Source organism: Barbus barbus, assembly GCF_936440315.1.
Source record: "Barbus barbus genome assembly, chromosome: 27".
Taxonomy (NCBI): domain Eukaryota; kingdom Metazoa; phylum Chordata; class Actinopteri; order Cypriniformes; family Cyprinidae; genus Barbus; species Barbus barbus.
The window spans coordinates 15,008,509-15,034,206 of NC_136755.1; the positions used below are offsets into that span (position 1 = coordinate 15,008,509).

General features: G+C 37.8%; 1 protein-coding gene across 1 annotated transcript in view; it reads right to left on the reverse strand.

Annotated features, from left to right (window-relative positions):
• The window catches only part of LOC306847669 (adhesion G protein-coupled receptor B2-like), a 316,825-nt gene that overhangs the window by 212,780 nt on the left and 78,347 nt on the right, over nucleotides 1–25,698 (reverse strand). The gene's annotated exons all lie outside the window — the stretch shown is intronic.

Consider the following 25,698-nt stretch of genomic DNA (forward strand, 5'->3'; position numbering starts at 1 on the left):
GACAGTCCAGATATAGGTTGTCCAGGAGTCTGGCAGCTAAGAGAATGCCGGCACAATTCAACCAAAGAGGGGGAAAAAAAATGTGTGTGTGGACTGAGGGTTGAGGAGGGGTGTTGACAGGACATGGATATGTGTGTGGGAGTGTATGTCAGAGAGGGTGGTTGAACAGAAGATGAAGCGACCAGCAATTGCATCAACTGTAACCTGTTTGCATGCTAACCTGACCCTAGAATGAGTTCTGCAGTCTGTCAATCCATTTGTCATTTTGTTGCTAAATCACCCAGGATTGATGTTACCCTCCCACCCGTCTTTCTCCCCTTCAACGTCTTTGTCTTGCTACCTCATTGGCTCTTGCTCTGTTCCAAAACCTCAATCGGCAGCATTTTAAGGCACTCCCGACATGACATCTAATCCAAAAGGTAGGCAACTTAATTATGCTGTCTGCTAAGATATCTTGTATTAGCCCAGCTCTAGGCAGCATCACCAGTATCTTTTGAGAAGGCAATTTCAGAATGCAGTATAGGAGTGGAAAAATATACGTGATGCCAGACGAGGAGAGAATAGTCTTGGTTATGAAGCTACTTCATTAAAATACCTAATTAAAACTCAATTACATTTCATTTCATTCAAATATTCAAGTCTTCCAATAGTGAATACTAACAATATTGTTATATGTTTTAACCCAATATTTTTATGTTCTGTGGACCGCTCTGTTAGTCTAACAACATATTAATGCCTAACTCTATGGAAATCAATATTGAATCCGATCTCCCTAAACCCATTTCAAAGAAAGTCAGTTTACTCAGCGGCCATATTTGCAACTTGCAGTGCATTTCTATTACCCTTCAAACTGCGCATATTGAATTTACAAATTGAAAATATGCCCAGTAGAAACATATATTTAGCAAAATCTCCCATATACCATATCATAAAAAAGTTTTACTTTCAAATGAGGTGGTTTTTCAGGCAATTCGAAAAAGGAATATTTTGCAAAACTGCAATGGAAACTGTTTTTTCTTTAATTCCCCAAATTTACAGGTCACCTGGTGTACGTAAAATTCACATGATCATTCTTTAATGTACTATAACCTTCAAAAAACACCTCATACATGGCTGCTCTCAAGTATAAGAGGCTATTCTTTGCCATTAATGCTTGGATAACCTCATATTTTAAACTGCACATGTCTGTGGTGCATTATGGCTTTTACGCAGCCAGTCTGCAATGGATGCGATATACATAAATCTACCAACATCCGTTGCCATGTCTTATCGCAAGAGGAGAAAATAATGTTATTGTCGCAGAGCACCGGTTAATGGAAATACTGTCATTTTGCATTCGTTTTTTTATCGACATTTCTAAAATATTGCAAAAGTTTTGCACAAATCTGTTACTAAAAACCTGTTTCAATGGGAACTAAGTGGCAATTGGGTCTTTTGTACGGTGACCGAGAGAGCTCAACGCCTGGAAATAGAAAAAACACTTGCAAATTAAGAAAACAACTTCATCAAATTGACAACACACGCGCTGCAAATGCTCACAACACAACCAAATAAAGAAACACACTGGAAATAGAAAACAAACACCTGAAAATTAAGAAAACTACTATATCAATTTGACAACACACGCGCTGCAAATGCTCACAACACAACCAAATAAAGAAACACACTGGAAATAGAAAACAAACACCTGAAAATTAAGAAAACTACTATATCAATTTGACAACACACGCGCTGCAAATGCTCACAACACAAACAAATAAAGAAACGCACTGCAAATACTCACAACACAACCAAACAAAAACACGCTGCAAATAAAATTCTTTATTTGGTTGTTGTGAGCATTTGCACCACCTGCTGTAAAATTGATGAAGATGTTTTCTTGATTTGCTGGTGCTTTTTCTATTTGCATGTGTTTTGCAGCGCGTTGAGCGTCTCGGCCACTGTACTTTTGTTTGGAAGCAACCAAGTCACACCAAGGACTATAATGATAAAGATATAGTTTTAAAAAATCATTCTAAAGTCCACACCACAAATATAATAATTACAGCATTAAGGAATGATATCATTGGAATCACTTTCAAAACATTTTTTTTTTCCAGCAGATGAACAATAAAAACATTGAAAGCCTTTTTAAGAGCTCAAGCATTTAAATGGGCAGACAACTCAACAGCAGCACGCTCACTAAAAATGGAACATCACTGTACATTGGTGTAGACACTAATGTATTGTTATTGTTATTTTTATAGTTATTCTTGGAGTAAACAGGGCTTTATTTTGCCATACTGCATGCGCAGTGAAACAAGTGAACTGGCAGTATTTGTCCATAGAAAGTGCTATGTTGGAGGCAAGATAGGTATTAGAGCAATCTTCCTGTATCAAAAACATATTTCATCTGTTTATTTTTAATCTGATTTGATTTCAGTGAATATTAATATCGTTAACATATTCTTGGTGAAAACTAAAGGCTGTCAGAAAAGGAAAAAGGTAACGATAAACCACCCACCTTTTCTCAAGCAAAATCAATCACCTAGCATTGTTTCTCTGTGTCTATGACTGTCAGCGTGACTTCATGCATCCGAAACCTTTTTAAAGTGCAGTAGTGGTGAAAAACAGACTGCAATGTGTTAGCAACATGTCTCCAGGTGTAATGAGGGTTTTGAGGATCTCACTGTGAGCATCAGAATAACATCAGATAAACAGCTCCTGTCACTCTGGCACCTGACAAATGACTCTACGCTCCGCTGGAACACTGATAGCTTTTACATAGCCTCAGTAAATCGGCACTGGTGTCAGACATCAAGATGAAAAGACGTTATTGGCTGAAGGATGTGGGGGTGTTGTTGGAAATCTAAATTAGGACGCTATATAGAAATAATGATGTTTCGAAGCTATGGCCCATGATTAGCATACATTGAGCAGTGATGCACGTGTGAGCACTAGTTTTGAAAGTAAAAAGTGATAAAAATCTAATAAATAAATAAAAATAAAACAATAAAGAGCATAATTGTGTTAAGGTATTTAATATAATATAAATATAATAAAATAAAATAATCGGATGTGTGTCATATCTGCATCGTGCATCAAAGAAGTAAATCAAAGAAACAAAAAGAGAAATCATTCACTGCTCTGCTTGCTGATTAACTTTTATAGCTTGAATAAAGATTAATCTATATTCAATACAGTTTATGTAAAGATTGTTTTAAATTCACTTAAATTAAAAGCTGTTATATTTTTCAAAGCCTATTAAATGTTCTTTATTATTAAATATTTCAAATATTTTTGCAATTATTATATAGATTTTAATTAAACTGTGATGTTGAATGGCTATATAGGACAATTATTAAAGGTTTGAAAAATAAATAAATAAATAAATTACACAATTGTGTAGTTCTGTCATATATACACAAATATATAATATAAGGTGATATAACAATATTACATAAAATATACAAGTCAAAAATAGAAATATAATTCTAAACAAAAATAAATCCTAGATACATTTTCTATTTATTTATTTATTTATTTTATTTTACTTTTTTCCTGGACATAAACGTCAACATATTTTAGGAAGAAAAGGCCTGTATGAGTCATTGAAACTGTGCCCCATTTTGGGGTAAAGAACAGTCTGAAATGTTTTATCTGTCTCTCTCATCAGATACGCACAAATACTGTAACCATTCTTTAAAAAAAAAATTGTCCACCCACCAGTTCAGCAACTAAACTGTCATACAGTATCACACAGAGACATAAAACTGTGATTCCTTTCACAACATGGCAACAGAAAACACACAAACAGAGAACGGTTGGTCTAACTGTAGAAAACTGGGACTATCATTGTGTAAGACGAAACCATGCCCGCACTCTGTTTTCTCTGCTTCAGTCTCCCTTTCCTCTTCTACCTCTCACATCTGTCTCCCATGGCACTCACAGGCATAGTCCTGCTCAGGGACACTGTCTAAAGGTCCCAGCGGACTACAACATTCCCTCAGAGCTGTCCCTGTCCCCCTTGTCACCAATTTATGTCTGTGGGCTGACACTGGCGTGCATTGGGAGAAGGCCTAAGTCCCCCCAAGCGCCATGCCTCAGTCTCATTTAGGATTTCACATTTCTCAGTGGTTACAGCATTGAGTGAAGAAAATGACCTAGACAAAGTCGCACCAACAAAGGCAAAAAAGAGATCGAAAAGGAACACTGCTATACTGTCTTAATATCAAGCAAAAAGAAAACCTGCCAGCCCTTCGGTTAATATGACATTTTTCAGTTCAGATGGGGTGATCAGTATCCCAATTTTAAAAAGGCACATGGTGTCTGTCAGAAATCTATAAACAATCTTCTCGGACCATAAAAGTACCATAAAAGTAGTTTGTACATTATATTTCAAGTCATACAATAGCTTTGAGTAAAGAAAAGATTGTAATAGTATTAAATATTCTAGAATAGTTCTCCTTGTTCATGACAGAAAAGCAGTAATGTCCAATTTGACAACTTATTATACTTTTGATCCATAAATTGGCTGATCTGGTTTGAATGATTCAATCAAATGGGAATGGTTTGTTGAACTCACTGTGTTTCATTCTGAGGGCTGTGCCCTTTGATGGTTGCATACAGTATGTCATTGAGGTTATCTCATTTTAGAAAAGTAACCATTGTAAAATTGATTGTTATTCCTTGTCAGGTGCAAATTACAGTATTTTAATTTTTTTTCCTGATATGAGGAAGTCTCAATGATGTGTGCAGCTGACAAGATGGCGCGTTCGAAATCAGACAAAGAGACCGACTCAAATCGGATGCAGTGGTTAACAGCTCACTGGAAGATTTTCCATTTTTAGTAATTTGCATCTGTTTCTTGTACAGTTAGTTAATGTTATCATACGACTACAGAATTCCTGGAATATAACACATAGGTCATATGGACCAAATGTATGCCATTTACATCCCATTTGAAGCTTGAAAGCTTTTACTCTCTATGTTGCACAGAAAGAAAGTCAAGTAAAAGAAGAAAATGTAGATCCATTAAAATGTAAATAAGATGTATAGGTGGAGGAGACTGAATGACTCATAACTGTGACTCTATGAATTCACCGGAGATCCTGATTGACGCTCTTGAATCATGCAAACCCCCAGTCAGTATGTCTTCTCTATTCATCTGTCACCCTCTCTACCATTAACAACAATTTTGAGTATGATGCAATTCATCCTACGTATCATATCCTACACAACATTCTCCAGGCAGTTACCTGAACTAACTCAATTGCCCATTGCATTGTGGGTACCTATGGTGTAACATGACGAATTGACAAGCATTGAAAATGGATGTCTTAGGGCGACGGGAGCGATTGAAAGGTTGGGGAAAATGGAGATCTCTGGGGCTTTTGGTAGCATGATATCCTCGGACATCTTCTTGCTTATAATTTTCCACACCTGCATCATTACAACCCAAATGGTGGTGGAGTACAGGAGAGAAGCAAGATGAGATGTTCAAGGGGATGCATGGGCTTTGGAAAATACAGTCAGGTCCATAAATATTGGGACATCGACACAATTATAACATTTTTGGCTCTATACACCACCACAATGGATTTTAAATGAAACGAACAAGATGTGCTTTAACTGCAGACTGTCAGCTTTAATTTGAGAGTATTTACATCCAAATCAGGTGAACAGTGTAGGAATTACAACAGTTTGCATATGTGCCTCCCACTTGTTAAGGGACCAAAAGTAATGGGACAATTGGCTTCTCAGCTGTTCCATGGCCAGGTGTGTGTTATTCCCTCATTATCCCAATTACAATGAGCAGATAAAAGGTCCAGAGTCCGTTTCAAGTGTGCTATTTGCATTTGGAATCTGTTGCTGTCAGCTGTCAAGATGAGATCCAAAGAGCTGTCACTATCAGTGAAGCAAGCCATCATTAGGCTGAAAAAACAAAACAAACCCATCAGAGAGATAGCAAAAACATTAGGCGTGGCCAAAACAACTGTTTGGAACATTCTTTAAAAGAAGGAACGCACCGGTGAGCTCAGCAACACCAAAAGACCCGGAAGACCACGGAAAACAACTGTGGTGGATGACCGAATAATTATTTCCCTGGTGAAGAAAACACCCTTCACAACAGTTGGCCAGATCAAGAACACTCTCCAGGAGGTAGGTGTATGTGTGTCAAAGTCATCAATCAAGAGAAGACTTCACCAGAGTGAATACAGAGGGTTCACCACAAGATGTAAACCATTGGTGAGCCTCAAAAAACAGGAAGGCCAGATTAGAGTTTGCCAAACGACATCTAAAAAAGCCTTCACAGTTCTGGAACAACATCCTATGGAGGGATGAGACCAAGATCAACTTGTACCAGAGTGATGGGAAGAGAAGAGTATGGAGAAGGAAAGGAACTGCTCATGATCCTAAGCATACCACCTCATCAGTGAAGCATGGTGGTGGTAGTGCCATGGCGTGGGCATGTATGGCTGCCAGTGGAACTGGTTCTCTTGTATTTATTGATGATGTGACTGCTGACAAAAGCAGCAGGATGAATTCTGAAGTGTTTCGGGCAATATTATCTGCTCATATTCAGCCAAATGCTTCAGAACTCACTGGACGGCGCTTCACAGTGCAGATGGACAATGACCCAAAGCATACTGCAAAAGCAACCAAAGAGTTTTTGAAGTTGAAAGAAGCGGACTGTTATGCAATGGCCAAGTCAATCACCTGACCTGAATCCGATTGAGCATGCATTTCACTTGCTGAAGACAAAACTGAAGGGAAGATGCCCCAAGAACAAGCAGGAACTGAAGACGGTTGCAGTAGAGGCCTGGCAGAGCATCACCAGGGATGAAACCCAGCGTCTGGTGATGTCTATGCGTTCCAGACATCAGGCTGTAATTGACTGCAAAGGATTTGCAACCAAGTATTAAAAAGTGAAAGTTTGATTTATGATTGTATTATTCTGTCCCATTACTTTTGGTCCCTTAACAAGTGGGAGGCACATATGCAAACTGTTGTAATTCCTACACCGTTCATCTGATTTGGATGTAAATACCCTCAAATTAAAGCTGACAGTCTGCAGTTAAAGCACATCTTGTTCGTTTCATTTGAAATCCATTGTGGTGGTGTATAGAGCCAAAAATGTTAGAATTGTGTCGATGTCCCAATATTTATGGACCTGACTGTATATGAATGTTACCTGGGCCCAATATACCTTGCTCTCCGCTTTCTCCTCAACTTGTCTGAAAGTCAAGAATCTGCTCACCCTTATTCAGGGAGTAAAGAGAGGGATTCTCTGGGGCTTTGGTGAAGCATTGCCTCCCTTTCTAGGATGTTGTACCACCCTAACTCTATTTTTCAACTATGGGCAGGACCTTGGGAAGGGATGTGATTTCGGGTTTTCCGAAGTTGACAGAAACATGCGGGACTGACCTAGCCATTCTAATGAAGCCATCTACCATTTGTCTTTCCAGACATGTAGTGCAGCTGCCATGTGGGATGTGATCAATTCTTTTATCATTCCCCCAAGAAGGCCTTTAGATAGACAGCATAAGGCTATAAGTATCGATTAAGCCACAGGGTAGACACTCAGACACACAGTAACAAGCTGAAGGTTGCTGAATACCGAACTCTCAACCGTAACAAGACATTGTTAGGGACAACCCATTTTATATCAGTAACTGTGCTGGTACCAACCTACCCACTATAATCCAGAGGGATCCAATTTGTATCCCGCCGAGAGTTTCAACATGCCAATTTAACCTGGTTTCATAAGCTTTTTATAGATTGAGATCCTCAATTTGGCTATCTCACAGAAGATTTAATTATAATCTAACTCTAACTAGAGCGAAAGGTACACAGAGGGTTCGTTGTAAAGTAGAAGATGACTGTGCCACTCAATATGGTCTTAGGACATTGCTTTTCTAAAACAATCTTCTAGCAGCTGAGTGCAATCTGCACTGTAAATAGCCAGACTATGTATATATATATATATATATATATATATATATATGCATGTACATATACACAAACATACTGTACTGTGGGTGTTTCTTGAACCTCTGACGATTTTAGACCCCATGAGCTTTTTAAACAGATTTCAATTTATTTTTTCTAAATTAAAACATTTTACCAACTGTTTTTTAATAATTTAACGGGTGAAATACAGTAAATATATATATTTTTTTTATAAATAAGTATTTAATAACTGACTTTATTAAAGAATCAACAGTGTTAATTAAAATAATGCTTGAGATCATAAAGATTGAGATCAGATTTTCCTTTCCCCTAATAAACATTAAAGTAATTTCCATCAGTGCCATTTCTTTCACATAATATTATCAAACACAGTACATAATTTGAGATGTGGTGCATGTTCTTGACTTTCTAATATAAGAAGAAGAAGAAGAAGAATTAAATGAATGAATGTGATGTATGTATACTTTTGGTCAATTTTGGGTAGCAGACAAATTAAATAAATTTGTGAAATTTTGAAAAGCATGTTTTTAGAGACAGGATCACAAGTGTCTATAGCCGAAACACCTACATACAAATATAGGCACTTTTTAAATGCACTTCAACTGAAGTCAAAACGAATGTCCTCTGACACTGAAGGTCCCTGCAATTGTCCCGAATGACAAAACCACATTAATGTGAAAACAAATAATCCCACCCCTTGGCTACTACCACATCAATATAGCTAAGGCTATTAACTAAAGTCTTAAGAAGTCCTACTGAGCACGCACCTCACTGCCTGAATGAGTAAGTTACTTAGAAAACTCTCAACTTTAATACTTATTACAAGGACTGTCTAGAGCAGTGGTCTCAAACTCAATTTCTGGAGGGCCACATCTCTGCAGAGTGTAGCTCCAACCAGCTCCAAATCCCACCTTCTTGGAAGTTTCAAGTGATCCTGAAGACCTTGATTAGCTGGATCAGGTGTGTTTGATTAGCGTTGAAGCTAAACTGTGCAGAGCTGTGGCCCTCCAGGAATTGAGTTTGAGACCAATGGTCTAGAGCTACCTGAGGTTGAGAGCCTCGCTCAAGGACACAACATTGACAGTTCATGACTCGCTTTTTATAGTTTTAGAGTGATAGTCTTATTCTTGGTGATAACGTAGCCACCACTTCTCCAAACAACATAGATAATTTACCTGTGTGCAGTATAAAGTGGCCATTTTTGCCTTGAGTGATGGAAAACACTGCACCCTGAAGTCCTTCACCACAGTCCGAGTGTAGTGATGGCCGGCTGCCAGAGGTGGCCTCCAACCTTGAGCTCTCTAAGCCTGTATGCATCTGAACTCAGAGGAGAGTGGATTGTAGCTAGAAAGCGAGCTGCTAAGAATGAAGGCAGCACATAAAAGACCTCAGTGCTTTACCACCAGCCAAAGAGACGGTGAGATGGAACTGATGGACTCGGAATACTAATCCCGTTACCACAGCAATCAAAAGGGACCTGTCTCCCTCCATTTCGCTCTCTTCGCCTCACTCCGTATCTTTCTCTCGCTCTCTCCTCATTGCCCTCCCCTATTCATCTGCTCCATTTAAAACAGTCACTTGACATTGACCCATGGAATAACAATCACCCAAGGCTGATCTTGAGGACACGACAATCAAGAAACAGATGAACACATGCCACACTTCTAGGAGTACCTTTTTGAAGATGAACAAAGGGATTGCTAGCATGCACGAAAGGCATGTTTCTGACAGAACAAACAGTACTTTTGAGTTCACTTTTGAGTAAACAGTTCTTTACCTGGTGGGCCAGATGACTTGTAGTTCTCAATTATAAGAGAAAAAGTGCTGACAATGTCAGGTCAGTAGATCAGTGGTAGGTCCAGTCATAAGCGACATAGAATGGCACTGCTTTTTTAGTTCAGACCAGACCACAATCTCTCTCTCTTTTTTTTATTTTTTTTGCAGGTTATTGCATACTGCCTCACTATCTCTCTGCCCAAGAGTCTCCTGACTTGCTAGAAGATAAAACAAGGTGGACAGCTAGATGTTATATTAATAGCATCATACAATACAAGTGGGTTGAATTTTGTATAGTCACAAAATAAATGGAATAAATGCAGCGGGATGGAAAAAACAATAAGTCGGTCAGTAAATAAATAAATACATTAATTAATTAATTAATTAATTAATTAATTTGGACTATGAACATGACACGATGAGACCAAACAAAAATAAAAAGTTTTTTGTTCAAACAAAGCATAAAACAAACAAACAAAAAAAAGCCCACAAAACAAGCCAAAACAGAACACAAAAGCAAAACAATACAAATCAAAATAGAGCAAAGTAAAACAAAGCAAAAAGCACAAAATGCTGTCTTAGTATGGAAACTTTGAAATTTTTAAAAGAAATCTAACTGACCCTTCGCAGGGACTTTGATTGACAGGCGATCTGACCAATCATAATGCTGAATTTTCCATATGTGTCTGACAAACAAAACAGAAAGGAGAATAGATTAACGTCAGTGGACTTGAACTTGAAAAATGGTGTGTATTGACGTTTTTGAACAAAAAAATCAGATTTGGGCCACATTTGTCTGCAGCGTGAACATAGCCTTTGTTTCGTACCAAAAATAACCTGTGCTGTCTTGTCTGTCGGTGCGTTGTCATTTTTCTCTTTGCCCCATGATATATTTTTCTCTGCATGAGAACATGATGTGTGGCGTGAGAGTGGCATGGCTTGTTGGATATAGCAACAGTAACGAAGGGGGGCGAGTCTTTGCAAAGGGTCAACTGTATGAACTTGCAGATAAACAGTGTGATTTGGCTAACTAGCATCACCAAACAGAATTACAAAAAATAATAGCTGTTTTCAAATCCCACCATTAAATATAATTATTGGCGGTCCCATTTCAGTTCCCAGATGTGTCATGGTGCCAATGTTAGAGACACAAAATCAGTTCTGGCCTGTGTTGTATCCCAATCCCATTCCTGCAACTTTTTCTCTCCCCAACAATTCCTTGTCCCCTCTCTACCGTTAATAAATTAATTTTAATGTATTACATCTAGTGCTTTAACAACTGACCACATGGAAAAAGAAAAAAAAAAAATTGTCACATTAGATTCTGGTGCTTCCTGTAGTGGTCAATAAAGTAGTGTGCCCACTTCCCCTCATCCTTACCAGATCTCATTACTATCCTCTTCCCTCTCTGTTCCCATTAATCCACACACACACATCCTCATGGGTGTATTTGAATCATGAGCTCCGGGACTGGTGTCCCCTGACGGATTACAGTTCGGTACTGTGGATGAGATAAATGATAACTTCCCTATCGCAGAGAAAAGTAAATTAAAGCCCTCCCCATACACAGTCAGGGCAAACTTCTTCATTCACTAACTCCTGATGAAGGACACCCAGACAAACACACACAACGAGAGGGAAAAATATATATATATATATATATGTATATATATCATGCACCTGGTGAAGCTCTCTATATACATGCACACAATAAGGATTTAAACACACCTGGATGTTATCTAAATAAGCCATTCGGTACAGAGGATTAGCTAGGGAATATTCTTGCTATCTAATTTCCAGGTGCAATGACCACAGGAGTCAAAGAGTATTTTAATACAAGTAAGAAGGGTAATGAGAAAGGGAGTGATAATAATGTTAACACACAGCATAATGAATACAAAGCCATCAGTGCCCATTTACAAAAGCAGGAAAAGCTTTAGACACAGTAGTTGAGCTTTTTATAAACCTCTGTATGAGCAAGCAAACATGCTTCATTATCGACTTTGTTTGCTCTGCTATATTCAAGTAATATATTTCATGAAAATCAATATTAATATTTTAAAATTATTGCTGGAGAGGAAGCTTTAATTTAGATAAAGACTCGGCTGGGTTCAGTAATTAATGTTTAAAGATGTGGATCTCAATCTCCACAGTTTCACACTGTCAAACACTGGAGAAGCTGTCAAAAGAGTGATGCAAGCAGTAGTTTCTGTGTCTCTGTGTTGTGACTGGCAGATATGACTTGACATGCTCAAGCCAAACATTTATTTAAATCACTATGAACCACATGAAAATACTTATCCTCCCTGTATATGGAAAACAAACGTGTGTTTTTTACAGCAAAAGGTCATTTTAAGTGTTGATTAGAGTTGTTCTAAGGGTGGCCCTCCATCTGTTGTGTGCTCTGGCACACCTCACCCCAGGTGGAGAGTGACATCTCTTTGTGACCCATATAATTGGCTCTTTACCACCTTGATCATATCTCTTGAGAAAAAGAGAGAGAGAGAGGGAGGATGAGAGAGGGGGGTCTTGGGGAGAGCAAGACAAGAAACATCTGTTGTGCTCCTCTGCTTCTGATGCAAAATCACATGCAACTAAAAGAGCCAGCTAACAAGGAGAGGCTATCAGACACAACACTGAATTCACTGTGGCATGGTAGATAGAAAAAAAACAAAAATAAAACATGTCTATATCTGGACAGACTACCAAAATATGATTTTCACTGCAACACTGCTTGCTGAACTGCTAACTGGCTTTTTGGTATCACATTTTTAACCTTCTGTTGGGAACCATTTGTTCAAATATGTTGATGACTTCTTCTTTGTCAATTGGGATGTCCTTCTCTATGCCAAGTAGCAATAAATCAGACAGCCTGTCCTGTCCACAGAGACTCCTCAATCTGGACTTGACCAGTTTCAGCTTCGAGAAGGAACGCTCAACTGTGGCTGTTGAAACTGGTAGTGTAGCATATATTTTCACCAGCTGATATAAGGCTGGGAACACAAGGTGAACGCTGTAGTCTTTAAAAATGTCCAACATTACCTTGACACTTTTCACTGGGCATTTGTAGGCAGAATGAAACACTCTGACTTCCCTAAGCAGCTGCTCTTCTTCCTCAACTCCATAAAAGCTGCAGAGAATATGAGCAGCTTCCTTGGCCTCATCATCCAACATACCTTTCCATTTAGATGCATCTGTCAGTGTATGGAGTGACTTTATGATCTTGTTAGTCTTCACCTGCATTTTTAGGTTCTTTTTCCCTTCAAACCGCTTCTGGAGCTCTTGCAAACACACATCCAAAAATGTGTAGAAAAGTATAAACCTGTAAAATTCTTCAAGTGTGCGTGGCTCATGATCTTCAGTTGCTGATGTTGAGCATTGCATCAACTTTGCAGGTATTTTTCTTCGTCGTCCATGGCCAGGAATAACATGAACAGGAACATCAATAACTGCTACCTCAGCATGGCCTAGTGGCTCTTTCATATATGCTATTGAACTCCTCCTCTGTCATTTCTCTTAGTTGAGTGACAATGCCACTCACTGTCGTATACAGCTCCCAAATCTAAGTCTTCCTTTTGAAGGGCACTGGAGGCACATGCAGTTTCAAGGAAGACAGGAGTTGTCATTTCCAAACAAATTCAGAGTTTATTGAATGCAGAAGTATCTTTGCCTCTCCAACGGCTGCATCAGGTGGATCTTGTTTCATTAGTGTGGTCAAGAATTTCACAAGCGCTGGTAGGGTCTTCTTTAAGGTCTTCAAGGCTTTCTCCCTACATGCCCACCGAACTCAGAGAGCCTTTGTAGTTCCATCAGACGCTGATCTGGATACATTTCTTTCTGGATCTTTACAAAAGAAGCATGCCGCTTTGAGGAGTTTGCAATGAAAGCATAAATTATTTCCACCAAAGAAAAAAAGGTTGCCAAAATAATGCTTGACTTTGCAAATTCCACAAGCACTAAATTTAAGCATTGCGCCTGGCAGTGGACATACAGCTCTTTTTCATTTTGTTGTTGGATTCGCGACTGAAGTCCTTTGTAGTGTCCGCTCATATTAGCTGCTCCATCGTATCCTTGGCCATATATGTTTTCCACTTTGAGGAAATTCTCACTGAGAACACTCATGACCACTTTCTCAAGCTCTTCTCCAGTTGTGTAATCCACATGGCACAAGCCAATGAAGCGCTCTTTTATTTCCATCTGATGCACAAATCTTACGGCAAATGATGCTTGCTCTGTATGGGAGATGTCAGTGGTTCCATCAAGTAAAACTGAATAGATGGATGCATCTTGGATTTCACTGCGTATGACTTTACGAACGTACAAAGCAAGGGCTGCTATAATGTCATTCTGTGTTCGATTAGAAAGGAGAGATAGCTGTGAACGTTTCTTCAATGACTTTTCTTCTTTGACTGATTCAAGATGGAGTTGTAATGTGCTGTCATACTTCCCTAGAAGTTCGTTTTGAGTTATATTCGTTACTGTTTCGTACAAATTCTCTTATTATTTATGATTCAAATGCATTTTACCGATCACAATATTTTTGTTGATAATATTGCGAGGGGGGCACTTTTAATTACTTTTAGAAAAAGGGCAGGGGCTCAAGCCCCCAAAGACCCAAAACCCCACCTCCCTCTGCACATGTCTGGGTTCCTGTATGGGGTCCTCAAATTTGTAAACGCCTAACAGTATCAAAAAGCTTTGAATAACTTTTGACAGGCATGGTTTCAATACGATCTGCGCCAAATTTGGGGATTAAACCAATTAAATCTGTTTGAGGTGTTTTGCAAAATTCAAAATCGCAAGTAATGTAGTCAGACAGAAATATAACACCCAGGTCTACTAAATTTCATTTAAAGGCAATGCAGTTCAAAAGTTCTTAGCTAAAAAGTGCAAGAAATGTGAAACTGTAGGTGATGCGATAGGGCATGAGACACTGGAGCCAACACTTCACTGGGGATACTGAGAGTAATCCTAATCACGTTGCCAAATATCACACCTTTTTTCATAGGATTTTAGGGGTTGCAAGAGACTCCCAGCCAGAAGAATAATAACTGTCTCTGCTTAGGCTTGGCCCCCTATTAAATAAATGCAAAAAAAGACAAACTTGGAAAAACAGGAAATATCTACATTTGAAAAAACAGGAACATACCAAGTAGACGGACATTGTGTCTAAAAACAGTAAACAGATTATCAATACTACAGACCTCATGGCTGAATTATTTGTAAGGTTTTAAGAGCACAGAGATCCACTCTCAGCTCCCACAGGGCTCGGCTCAGGACAGGGCTCTAATTAACAGTATTGCTGCTTCGCACAGGAAAAAGTGGGGGCGCACAAGAGACCCTTTACAGTCCCTCGAGCTGAACCCGATTTCACACATTAATGAGGATTGTGACTGATTCAGGCTGCAGCAGTAATTGGTGCCCAATGGGAAGTTGTGCATGCAGGTGCTTCTGCTTTGGCGGTACTTTTGCGTGCTGCACAGTCAGCATGCATGCTAGCGAGAAAGCCACAATACAATAACATGCCTGTTTCATGGGTTGACCTTAGCTACCAATGCCATTGATTAAATGACAGGGATGTGGCAAGCAACACTTATTAAGAGGGTTTGTTAGTAGCAACATATCTTTTATTATGTATTGTGAAGTACATCTGAGTGAAATGGATTTTTGAAAAAGAAAAAAGAAATGTAGGGCAAGACTTGTTTTTCTCCTTGGTTGTTGACTGGATGGAGGAAGATTTGAATGGGAGTTTCTGTGTTTGTAAGAAAGGGGTGAGGTTTTAAGCGGACTAAATGAGTTTAGAATAAGATCATTTTTTAAGATTCCATTTCTTGCCCACTTTGAGGAAGCCCTAAATAAATCAGGTATATTTTTGAGACACCTGATCCCAAAAAATATGCATTTCATGCATTTCTTAAGAGGGATTGGGTCGTTCACATGGAATGCATTCTTGCATTCAAAGACATCTGGACACATGCCTCTATGGTTCATTCAGACCTGGTCTTACCATGCCATTTACACTTTAGCTAATAGCTAAACCACAGCATGTTTTAGCACACATCACTATAAATAAGCTAGTCATTGTCAACCATTGAGACACATCGATATTAGTCAATAGTTTTTTGAAGAGTATTTTTAACAGTACATTTTGTAATAGTATTTTGCAGTCTCTTTTACGAAAATTGTCTTTTACAACTAGCCAGACTGGTTCTCGCTGCTCAAAGAAGAAGGCATATGTCCGTTTTGTCTGAATCTGAGAGTGTTTGCTACTGCAGTCTGTTCTAAAAAGCTCAGTGTGAAACCCAAACAAATCTTGGTCCAAACAAGTCCTCCTGCCAAAGATGGTGGGTATGGTGTTCTGATTCAGAGTATGGAGTGTTGTACAGCGACAGCTTGAGGTGTGTGGGTCTTCTACTTCCCAAACCCAAGCTTGTTGAACAAGCATGACTGGGAATGAGAGCCTCATACATAAAGCAGATTGCTTGGTGTACCACAAGAGCCAAAGACAACGTCTAATTTCCTTTTCAAAGGTACAAAACATCTTAATTTTAGGAAATGCTGCAAAGAAAATGTAGTTTTTTTTTGTTTTGTTTTTTAAACGCTGATTTACGAAGGCAGTGGTGGGTATGATTAAATGTTAGAATTAAATTAATAAAGGTAATATACCAGCTGAAGTGTGATTTCTACCTCAGAGGCAGAGAACATTTACAGCTAGACATATTATATTAGTACTATTGTACGCTGCTGCTTCAACTCTAATTTTAAAGACACTGGAAGGAAAGAATAACAGTTGAAGAGCTCTTGGTATAGCAAAAAAGTCCATGTATGGAGAAGCGTAGAAGAAAAGGTCCACAAAGAAAGCTAGAAAACACCCCCCATGTGAGTCAGACCTCTGAGAGTACACCAAAGGCTCTCTGAAAATAGTCATACAACAAGACCATGACCCAACAGGGCTTCATCAACCTCTCTCCCTCCTTTGATCTGTCTTTCTTCCTCTGTGACTCTACCCAAAGTCTTCAAAGTGAATAGGAGAGAACAACCGCAATGAACAGAACCACATTCCCTCTGAATTTCAGAGAGGCTGCTTTCACACACCTGGCTGTGTGTTCAAAATATGTGCATGCATGTGGGTGCAGCGTATGCATACTGCATCGGTTATTGCTCTGTGTGAGCCGCAGCAGAGCGCTGGTGACTTTAATGATTAACGACGGTTCTCCATCGGGCCCCTGCACACCGCCCAAACCTCTGTCATGCTACCAAAAATAGACAAAGTGCAGCGTCACTTTTAATGACAACCTCTTCTGATCGATGCTCCTCTCATGCGAAGCAACACAAAGACAAGTCTTTCAACCAAACAGCCTCGCCACATGGGAAGGAGGTTTTCGAAGATTTGGACAGGCTTTTTTCCTCCCACTGTGCACGGAAACAGTGATGGGCAGGCACTCGGTTGTGGAGTGAGCACCGCCTATGGCGGACCTAGGGCTGGATGGAGAGAGTGTGAAGGAGCAGGACCTGTCATGTTTCTTTTATAGCGCTGCGCTTGTGTTTTTCTCTGAGATTCTTCTTATTTCTGAGTTTTCTTCTTATTTCTGAGGAGGCACTGGAAGTTTGAAAGTCCTCTTGTAGTCAGAAATGGATTGAAGTGAACAATTCACAATGAGATATAATGGGTTTGAGAAAGTATGGTACAAAAGCAGCAAAGAGCAATGGATTTCCCAACAAATGAACCTGAGAAATTCCAGTAGCATTTACTTGGCTTTCTCAGGCCATGCATAGTAAGTCAATAATTGATCGGCAAGTTCGATTTGAGTTGGAACTGATGAGCCAATCTTTGTTGCAGTTGTTGATTGACAACAGATTGACCAGAATACATCAGAAGTGCACCCTGTGCAGTACATTAAATTGACAAAGGCCTGTAGGGAGTTTGAACTGGTCTCATTATAGAAATAGAGATATTTAGACTTAGAAAAACATTTGAAGGAATATTCTGGTTTCAGTACTTAGCAAAACTAAATTGGCACTATGTTGATAACAACAAATGTTCATTTCAGGTTGTCCTGAGGAAAAAATATAAAATAAATAAATGAAAATTCAGCGTTACAGGGAGGCAGGAATGTCAAAATACGCACTGTTTCCAAATTTAGCCACAAGATGCAAACAATATGAGTGTTACCGTGACTTAGAAGCAAAACCACTTACTGATTTTTCTGTGTATCCTTGTTTAAATAACAATGAAATGTCTCAAATCCTATAATGATGAAGTTTCAACAAAACAAATGAAGTGCTTTTATAAAATTCACATTTCTGCTTTCAAATCCTCCCAAATTTTGTCCTTGTTTACTTTCATTGTAAGTGCATCACCATAACATTCAAAAAAAAAAAAGAAAGAAAGAAAGTAAAACAGAAAGTAAGCTGTACTGAACTTGGAATACTCCTTTTATGTGGCAGAGGTACATTGTAAGAGGTAGATAGTACAAGGTGCATGTAGAGGCAAAAACCAAATCTTCAAAGTACAAAATTATCATTCTTCAAAAATGGCCACCTGTCCTTTCTGTTCTTGGGGACTGTCAACTGGCTAGCTTTCCTCACATTTGTCACACCAGACAGGCAGGTCAGTTTTACATCTCAGATCAGAGTAACCAAGCAATTAAAGCTCCTTCAAACAGCACTATTCCTGAAAGCCAGCTCTGAGAGAGTAGGAAACAAATCCAAAGAAAAGAACGAGAACAAGTCAGTGTTCTCTAGGGATATTCCATTTCCCAAGACAAACTGCAGCTCTTTGTGCTTGGAAGAACTTATTTTCCTGGATGAAGGGGCTGTTGCTTTCAAGCTATTTTGTATGGATGTAGGGTATTTAACTATGACATATTAAGTCTACACAATGAAGTGGAATAATACTCATGCCTATCAGCACACCATCAATGAGGCCAAGAAATGGAGACGGATAAAAGGAGCATGATCCTAGACTATTAACGCCGAAGATCTACCATCTCTGAACAAACGTCGGCTGTTTGATGTAAGAATTAGCACAATAAGCTGGAAAATTAAGATATCTGGATGTAGGTCACATAACCAGGGAAAGTGTACTGTGTACTGTACCTTACAGGGAGTACTGTTTTACACACACATGGCACGTTTTCACATTATAATTGATTCGTCTCTTATAGAAATAAGAGTGGTAATTATACAAGTTTTAATAATAAAATTGGACTATAATAGGCAGTTTCAGCATGATACAAAACCCTTAAAGCTGAACCCCAAACAGTTTTCCCCCTAAATACATGTTATTGAAAATAATAATAATAATAATAATAATAAAATAAAATAAAATAAAATAAATAAATAAAGTTTTGGCCAATTAATTTCCATGAGTTTTCCATAACCAATCCAGGTATGTTCAATTATTGATAAAACAAAAAAAAATAATTTTAATTCAGAATGATTCACTTTGAAGTGGTTTGACTAATTCATCTAAAACAACAGACTCAAAAAAAAAAAAAAAGCTAACAAATAAAAGAAAAGTATGACGTGCAAGCTAGATTTATTCCACACAAAAGAAACAATTAATATAATTATTAAATATTTTAGAAAATGAATTAGACATGGAAAACATTTTTTTTTTTAATTGAATGTGTAGAAAGGATTTTTATATTTGAAAAAGAATGTCTGTCTAATCAAGCCCTAAAGTTTCTGTAGTTGATTCAGATAAGGTGGCAAAAAGAGACAAAATATGTCTAAAAAATATCTACATTCCCTCTCAGCGAAACACTACTTCTTTCAAATGAAAACATTTTGAAAATCTCCTGACAACACTAGCCAATTTTGATGCTGGTTTATCCTTAATCCAATGTAAAAGTAAAAGTAAAACATATCTAACTTCTGTGCAAGCCACTCTGTCAAATGATTACAGTATGTATCAATTCTACAATAAAGAACCATGGGTTCTGAAAAAGAGAATTTTGTATTTGCAGCTTTTCCATGACTGTGGGATGACTCTAGATGACTCTGAAAAACCTTTTTAAAAAGTGAAAAAGAAAAGCAAGCCAAACTAAGGATTAGAACACCTGGCTAAAAGTTGTAAGAGACAGCAGCAACGACCCTGATCTTAACCTACTGGCTCTCTTGGTCAAGGGGAACCGTGTGGACAGAAGGCCAGTGGAAAGCCAGACTTGGATCACGGAGCGGTCCTCTTCCTCCGCCCTTGCAGTTCAGATCAGCAGCGGAACCAGAACTGAGAGGACTCCTCCATCCATCATAATCACACTGTCACTGCTAACAAATCTCTAACAACAACAATGCAGCCTCAGCTCCACATAATATACACATATACTGTCCACACATCTACACAAATACTACCTGTAGATAGGCTTTCAATAAGCACTCAAATACTCTAAATAAATACCATTGTTACAATATCTATATATGGCATCCACACCTGTTTTGAGCAGAAATGTTGCAGATTTCTACAGATTTTAAATGTTTGATCATATTAGGTATAGTATATTTCAATATTTCTATTTTAATCATTTAATTATGAAATATATTACTTAAAAATACTTTAAATAAATATTATATATTATTAAATACAAATAATTTTAAGATGACTTCAGTTACAATGACATTTTACCAAATCTAAGTCCCATTCCACCACAACAAGCTCAGGAAATGCAAAAAAATGTGCATATATTCCACGTGGGCCTAAAAATTGGAATGCACACACAAAATCAGCTGGCCTTCCCATAATGTTATACAAATATGTATACCAAGTAGAAACACTGGGAGGCTGGCTAACAGTCTTTGAGTCTCTCTTGGCACAAGCATACTCAGAAGCATACTTATTATTCAGAGTAGAGTGAGTTATATTGATTCAAGGTCTCGAGTCCAAATAGAGAGACAGAAAAAGTGCAACTATGAGAGTATGTGGGCACTGAAGTTAATAAAACTAGTCAGACTAGCATTCAGTCCATCTTCTTTCTTTTAACAGCAGTTGTATTGTTAAAGTCACTAGCTACATGTATTTGTAGCAGAGAAAGTGCCAGTCATTATGAAGCTATAACAGTATTGTGGGAAAATTAATTGTTGCGCAGGTGGTGAAGGCCCCCTGCTATCTCTGACGAGAACAGCTATTTGAATTATTTCAGAGATTTTTGTCAGCTGTTATTCAAAATTATTTACCCGCTGAAATATTTTGAGGCTGAATCTGTCTGAAAACTGAGAACAGGCCCACTTCCAACTTTAAGCGGTAAGGTAGCCCTTAGAACTCAATGGTCACATCAATTTTTCCATGAATTTCACATACAAAAAGGTCCATGGTCAATTGTGTAGTGATGTATGAAGAACAGCTTACAAAAACTTACAAACCAAGCAGCTTCTTCTAGACAAAGTGACAAATTTGTATGACCAGCTTGTCCTGTTGAGAAATCTGTGTTGGGAAATCTCTCACGTAGAATTCAAAATTGTGGGGATTACTATTAAAATTACTGGAATTCCCCCACAAAAAATTGCCAAACAGTGGCAAATGTGACGGCACCTTAACGGTAGAGGTGGTTGATGGACAGTAGCCAAGCTGGGCCAAACTCACGATTAGATGTGCCATGCCCACACTACTCAGATTCAAGTAGTGCTACAGTTAAGCTAAATGTAGCTAATGCTTGAAAAAAGTAGTTAATTACACAACACTGAAGCTACAGAACAATGACGCATTGGAAATGAATCATCCAGATAAAATGATTCACTAAAATTACTCAGACTTCAGAAGACTAAAGGAGGAGGACATTACTGGAGAAAATGTTTGATTATTACTTCAACTGATTGTATTGTTGCATAGGTAAACACACTGTGATACCCAAGTTGTCAATTTTATTCACACATACACGTTGTTTCAAATCAGCTTTACAGAAAATCATGATGTCAGTGTTTATAATATCTTAATATATTCATGCCTTACAGTTGCATTTAGCAGATTAGTTTACATTTGTAATACTGTAATATAAATAATCGAACATTTAAGATTTGCTATATAGTGCATATTGCTTTACGTAAGTGTATACACTTCTATATCCAACTTTATATATAAAGCTGTGCAATACAGTTTACATTTTGCAAAGAAGTAAACTATTTTGCTATTTTGCTAATAGTATATTACTAGGAAAAGCTGTACTATTTATGGGAATAGATACTATTCTACTAGTAAGCGTAGTAAGGCTAGCAGCTATGCTAGTTAGGGCTGAAACAATGCATCTAACACCAACTGAAAAATTGAATATTTGAAAAATAATCGTTAGTTACAGAGCCAATGCTAATCTTTTACTCCTGTCTGAAACCTACACTGACATCACAATTACCAAAGATGTATTTTAAGAATTCAGAGAAACGCACCCAGATGAATTCATATTAATAGCGTCTAATGATGTCTTTCATGCTTCATGTAAACTCTGCTATATTTCACCTTGTATTCATTACCCTTTGCATATGTCAATGATGTAACAGACAGTGCGCTCGAATGCCAGCTGGGAAGAAAAAAAAATGCAGCATAGTCAAAACTCAAAGAAAGGCTCAATATTCCCCTCAGACCAACATGAGATGTACAGCTCAAACAATTCAGAGAAACATCAGAAAATCAACACAAATAGCCGCAGCTCAAACATTGACCCACACTGGCTTCTCTGCATGTAATTCAGCAAACCGGTGGCAGTCTACTGTATTTCTGATGAGAAATAGCAGGGGTTTACAACCTTTACAGAACACAGGGACCACCAAACAAGTCAGTCAGCCAACTCAAGGACAAGTTTAAAAAAACAAAAAAAAACAAGACTTTTATAGCAAGAACCTTATAGCATATATAGTACTTTCATAGCAAGTCCATATAAAATAAACTACTAAAAGCATTAACATTGTAAAATTCACCGTCATAATATGGAAGAAAATATATTTTACTAATTTAACAATTACCCATTTTACTTATTGACATAATGAGGCTTGCATATTTAAGAATTATATACTAATGGTAGTGAAAGAACATTTAAAATAAGAAATAAATTATTTTTGTGACATTTAAAGTCACATTTGTGTCATTAAAACTTTGTGAGAGTAAATAAAAAAATCACAAAAATAAATCTCACTGTGAACTAAATTTGCTATTTGTTATTGCTATTAGGAAACGGTTGCAACTTAAATGGACAATAGTAAAAAAAAAAAAACGTTACACTGTAACGTTACACTGACGCAATTGTGAGATATAAAGTCACATCATGGGAAATAAAGTCACAATTCTGAGATATAAAGTTATCATAAGTTCGAAATGGCAGGGAACTTTATATATCTTCTTCACAGACCCCCTAAAGTACCTTGCTGAAAACTCCGGACAAATAGAAAGGCTATAAACTAAAACTGTTGAGAACAGCAGAGCTTATGAGCTGTCAGACATTATGATCAACTTCAGCTTGTGTTTCTAATAATTCCTACAATTTAGTCAAGTTAAATTTGACATTCACTAAATATATGTGCGCAGTATATACACATACACACTAGAGATCAGAAAACATTCAACATTCGCTGTTTATGTGGAACAGACAGGGACCTCAGGAAAAGCACAATGCACAAGGCGCTTTATGGAGAAAAAAACCCCCAAAACTTAATGGATATAATCAAAGAGTGATTATATCAACATTAACTCAAGCGCAAGAGATAATGTAGCATGGTGATCTGGCTTCTTCTGCCTGCAAGCTGATGTTTCAGTCTACAGGAAACTAGATCAACATGCAATCACACCAATTAGCCTCTATTAAGCTACAACACTAGCATAAAAAAAGAAGATATGCCGTAACAGCATGTGGATTTTTTCCGCCTTTGCCAACCTAATCTCAAGGCTGTGGCACACAGAGGAGTGGGAAGTCCCATGCTCACGTGAGCTTTGAGTGTAGGGATTGTCTCTCATCCAGAGATGAGCGAGAAATACCTAGGCCTGAAGACAATTAAATAATTAGTCCAATTAAGCCTTCAGATAACACGCCTGTAATTAAATCATTTGCACACCAAGGGATGGTGACAGTTCACAGAAACACATTTTGTCTGTGTTGGGTTCATCTCCCATCCAAACAAAAAGATTTAATTGCAGCTCAACATACGCAGATTATGGTAGAAAATGTACCACCCGCAGATCTCTGATGAAGGCCCTGGAGAATGTGAAGACGAGTGTCTTTTACAAAATTGTACAAAAACAAGTGGATTTGAAACAGGTTAAAAATATATTGTTTAGATAAGGGGCAAAATGTGTATACGTTTGTAATAGAATACATGATTGTTTTAATAATATTTTCAATGGTTTAATCAATACCTTTTTCCAGCATTTTTTCAGTATGTTAATCATATCTTTACAAAAAACAACTCATTACTCTAAAAGGTTAATAAGGAACAACTTAAAGTGCACTTTTTTTATTTTCAAACCTATTCCACAGATTTCAGTAGATTTGCCCTTACCGTAAATATGAAGAAACTGTGCAGAATCCTTGTGGGTCTAATTATCACATCCACCTTATTTTTACCATAAGAACAGGTTCAGTCATTTGTAACTTGAACGTGCAAGGCTTCCGGTGTCATTTGTTTCCAGTTATTTTTAGCTGTACAAAAGAGCTCATTATGCTGCTTGATATTGTGAACTTGATATTATTTTAATGTATTGTCATAATTATAAACACACTGATTTGTAGCACATATAGTTTAATACACCTATGTTATTTCTCTAGTTATTTACCTATAGGAGCTAATGAAGTCTCACATTCACAGAAAATAACTAGCTTACTTCTGCATTGCAAAATTAGGTGGATTATTACACTGCATATTAGTTAAGAGACCTACTGTATATGCCTGAGTGCTCTAATTCCCTGCATAATCTGTTATGATTTTGAATCATTTGCAGTGACTGTGCAGAATGCTATATATCCTCTATTCCAGATTGGCCTAATTACGGAAAAAAATCTCCCAATATACACCTAAAAATACTGTCAACATCTTTCCAGAGAAGAATTCTCCATGTTTAAAATTGACTGGTGTCAGTGATGTCAGCTTTGAGAAGAAGGCCGTTTAATGTGCAGTCTTTGCGGGCACAGGAGAAGGCTGCATCTCTGCAACAGGCATATTGGCAGTGTCCTCCTGTCTGGCAAAGCCAATCAGCATGCTGACTCAAGGGAGGATAAAACTCAGTGTGGCTTTAGTTGAGAGGCACTAGCGAGCCAGGAAAAGCCCAGCTGAAGCATGCGTGCCCATACACTTCCTCTCATTCTCACTTTCCCTTTCTAGTCGCTTCTTTTTCAGCGTCAATAGCACACTTTCTGACTCTCTATGTCTCTTGATCGGAAGCACAAGCAGAATGATTCTATATGTGACCTGCAATAATGAAGTCTATCAATGGTGTTTATTGCCTATGGGTGATAGGCCTGATAACCTGTAACTTATATTGGGTAAGATTTTAAAAAACAACAGTGGGGGCCAGAGGGGAAAGTTGAAAAATGGCAATATATAAATATATTTTTAAAATTCATCAACAAGGCCCATTATTTGTGCCCATGCACACAAACAATACAATTATTTATAATAATCAGAGTAAGGATTTAATCACATTATGATGTTTACAAGTCAAGTGCAAAGCTTCACTCCCGTTTACATGCAATTTCCATTATTCACATTATTCGTTATAAACTGTGGTTATTTTATACCGCCATTATTCACATACCCCACTGCACAGCACAAATGATGGCCTAAGAAAGTGTAGGAGTGTTATTGGCCACTGTTTTAATTTATTTACGTCTAATGCAAAATTATTTTGTATGGTTGTATTTTCATGCTTTTTCAGCGCCATAGAAATGCTTCGGACATGTTTGTTGTGACATACCTAAAAATGGCTTCATGAATCAGCGGTTTGAACAGATCGTTACAGTGGTTCAATGACAAATGATTCAGGCTTACTCATAA